The sequence below is a fragment of the Lutra lutra genome, chromosome X (assembly GCF_902655055.1).
Source record: "Lutra lutra chromosome X, mLutLut1.2, whole genome shotgun sequence".
NCBI lineage: Eukaryota > Metazoa > Chordata > Mammalia > Carnivora > Mustelidae > Lutra > Lutra lutra.
This window is the reverse complement of record NC_062296.1, coordinates 44,447,355-44,451,501: the sequence shown is the minus strand read 5'-3', so window position 1 is coordinate 44,451,501 and position 4,147 is coordinate 44,447,355.

Sequence of the window (4,147 nt, the reverse complement as noted above, 5' to 3'; positions counted from 1 at the left end):
GTACTTTTTTGGATGTTTGAACCTGAATCAAGTAAAGGCTTTACAAGCCTCCATTTTCTCATCTACAAAATGTGAATACTGATAATAGCAACTATCTTGTTGTCATGTAGGGTGGACTAAATAGCAATATATATATTTCATTTTGATGCGCCTGGCACATACTAAATGCTCAACAAACTGTGGCTAATACTATTTAAGCTCTGCCACTCTATGATATGCCATTCATAAGGCCCCATGTGAGAAGTTGATCCCCATATGGCCAACTGTACCTAGGAATGTCAAATAGGGCCAATCTGCATAGCAGATCTATTTTTTGGAAATGTCTTTGAATCTCACCTCCTTTGGGTAGGGCCTGAGCTGTCAGATGAAAAAATGAAAGCCTCAGTCTTAGCAAAGCTTTCTTACTTGTGTCACATTGCTGGGAAACATCTGTATATTGTGTTGGATTGTAATAAATGCTAAGGGGATAGTAAGTATCTAGCGGGTTACTGAAACTTCAGTTAGGACAGACAGGGAAAGCCTCTTTCAGAAGTGCTACCATCATTAGGAACCTGCAGTTTCCAAACCTACAATTCTCTTATGCAGTCCTGGGAAGAAAAGCCTTCTTGTTCTCACTGCCTTCTGACTGAGGTTGCTGTGCTCACTTCGGCAGCACATATACTGACTGAGGTTGCTGTTTTGATCACATTAATCCATGGTTTATCAAAGCCAGGTGCAGTTCCATGACAAAGTGTTGGGAGGGATTTAAAACATCTTCAGCTGCCTTTGCAGACCTCAGGAGGGATTGATCCAGGCCAAATATTTGACCTGCCATCTGAAACTAAGCAAGTGAAAAACAAAACTACCATATGGTCAACTCAAGCTCCACCTGGGTGGAGGTTCTAGTGTCCAGACTAGTCCTCTACACCACTACTCCAATCTATGGCAAATGAACATGACCTTCCCTGATAAAACCTTACCAGAGAGTTCTTTGTGTCAAAATATCTGTTTTATAAACAAAATTATACCAGTCTTTGTAAGTATGATCCTTTTTTGGCAACAACTGCTGACCAAAAGAGTGGAAACATTTTTAAGTACATCCTCTTCTCTCTCACCCCATCCCAGAACCTCCTAAGCACCCTTCCCCATGCACGTGCACACACACACACACATAAATACACAAACTTTTTTTCCTCTAACACAATCACAATTCATGGATAAGAGTAGTGAAGGTGGTGCAAAGTTAAGTTTGAGATTTATTCTATGGGGAAACACTACAGTAAAGACTGTGCATCTTTCAAGAAACCTAGAGCTTCAACTTCAAAAAGTCAATGCACTGCAAAATGCACTGTATAAAAAACAGTAACTGAAAAGGAGCTATTGGCAAAATGTACTAATTTTCCCATGGAACTCAGTGCTAAAATATAAAAGTGAATTAGTGTTTTATCAAAAGGAAAAGAGGAAAAGCCCCAAGAAGAATGAATAAACAAAGCTGAAAACTTCAGGGAGAAAGAAGTTAACTGTAATATGCCTCTGTAACCTCTGGAGGGTTGTGTTCCACCAAAATCTCGGAGTCTTCTACTTTTCCTCTGTAGAATTTTTCCAATTTTCTAAGTTATCTTTCTTCCCCTCTCTCCCCTCAGATGTTCTTCAGTCTGCAAAACCTGGAGATGCTTCCTATTTCTGGACCAGACTAATCATATGCTGAGCCTTCTGATTGCAGGGAGATCAAAATGTCAAAATTCCAAAAGACAGAGTTTAACCCAGGTTTCACATTTCCCTTCATTTTCCATGAAATGCAAAGCCCAAGTGTACTGATAATTTTTAAAGCTGGATGACGGGGACATTACATTTATTACACTATTCTCTCAACTACTATGTTTGAAGATTTTCATAAAAAAAAAAACTCAAGGTCCAATTTGCAGATACTCCTTACTCTATTTCCAGCCTTCTGCCAATGGGAAGGAATTCTAAGTTGCTTAGATGGTCCTGAACCCCAGAATTAGCATACCACACTTGATCAGGGAGCAGAAAAGAGAGGGCATTTGCCTATAGTCCATTCATGCAGGAAGTACTCCTCAAAAAAAAAAAAAATGGATAGACCTGTTCTGACCCATTAATTACTTTTCCCAGGGCCAATTAGAATTTCCTTTTGCCTCATTTAGCTTGTAGAAGAACAAGTATCTCCCTAATTTATTCATATAAAAAAGAACAAGTTGATTATTTCAAAGTGCTGCAAGAGATCAACACTGTTAAAGGCATGGAACATGCCTGTATCGTCCATTCTGTATAATCAGAAGCACTTGATACTGAAAACTCATTTCAAACATTCTAATTGCCTGCCTTCTCTCTCCCATGTGGCCCTATTCTGTCTTACCCACCAGGACCTCATGCCTCCCTAGCGTTTTATAGTTGTTCTTGTCACTCTCCAGTGTTTATTTTCTTTTGATAATGATATTCCCACTTTCGGCTATGAAGAGGCAGTAAAGAATGTATCCAGCTTGGATCATGTTTTACCCTCTTCACGGCCATCACCCCAGTTCAAGCCACCATTTTCTCTAGCCTGCATTACTGTAGTAGCTTCTTAATCAGTCTTCCTGCTTCTTCTGCCTTTGACCTTCTGCAGTGCATTGGTCAGAGTGATACTGTTAAATTTTTAGTCAGATTACTACTCTGCTCAAAACCTAGATATGCCTTCTTCCTCTCTCAGGACTAGATACCCACATGGCTACTAATTCAGTTTCCTTAGGTCTTACTCAAAAATTACTTTCTTAGTGAGACCTTCCATGGCTGTCCTAACTAAAGTTTCAGTAACCCCCCTAGACACTTACAATCCCCCTTTTCTGCTTGATTATTTTCCTTTCCTTAATGTTTATCACAAGCTGACAAAATATGTATTGTACTCATTTATCTTATTTATTGTCTATGGTACCCACAGAGTATAAACTCTATGAGAGCAGAGATTTTGTCTATTTTTTTCACTCTTATATCCCCAGTACCGAGCAGACTGCCTATCATGTAGTAAGTGCTAATTTAATACTTGTTGAATGAACAAATGCATTAGAAACCACAGAGGGGTGTGTGTGTGTGTGTGTGTGTGTGTGTGTGTGTGTGTGTGTGTGTGTGTTGGTAGGGCTGCAGGTTGAGGAATTAGGTAGAAAATTATACTACATGACCACCTTCCTCTAATCAGACCATTATAAATTCTTCCATTTACCAACTCTTTTCATTCTTGCCCTTTTACCTCTAATCACATAATCAGAACTGTCAAGTTTTCTTTCTAGTACTATCCTAATTAAGGTGCTCATACCTTGTGCCTAGATTATAACAAGAGTTTTCTACTTAATCTCCCCAGTGTCCAATCTACTGTCAATCCATTCTTCAAAAAGTTTTGTACTCAGCAAGCATTCAGAAGTGATGCTTTCCCCAGACCCTTCAAAGCTCAGGCCATGTGCAATGGGCTCAAGGTTGTAGAGGTAGAGTTATGATACATGATATATGAATGATACATGAATGATACTGCCTTCTACTTCTCAGTGTAGAAGGCAGTTGGACACAGCTAGAATTCTTAGGAAGCTCAGATATGGATTAATGCTTGAAGATAGGAGAAAGATAGAGGCAGGCTAAAGAGGAAAATAATTGGCCCAATTTCTTAAATACGCATGGTAAACACAAGAATGAGAAGTCAGGAAAGAAACTGTATAAAGAAACAACTACACAGCTAGCTGCAAGATTTGAACCTCAGCATTCTCCTTCAAAATGCTTAAGGTCTGTAGGCCATATAATCTAAAAACTCAAACTATTGTGCTCTGAAACAAGGGTACCTCTTTCTCCCTTGAAGTTGCATTCTTTGAAAAGATTCATTTTGTGAAGTTGAGATAGAGATTGAATTTATGTTAAACTGTGCCTTACTTCTCATATATATGTATGTACCTACTTATTTACATACATACATGTGAACATTATATATATATATATATATATATATATATCGAGAAAGAATGAGAGAAAAGGGATAGAGCTTGTTTTGTGACTCATTGGATTTTTTTCCCTCTCTCTAGTGATCATGAAAATTATTCTCGTTGCCTGCTATCAAGACTAGATAAATACCTCATTCATAAATACTTCAAGGAGAAGAAATATAAGAAAAATATGAAGTGTGACATAT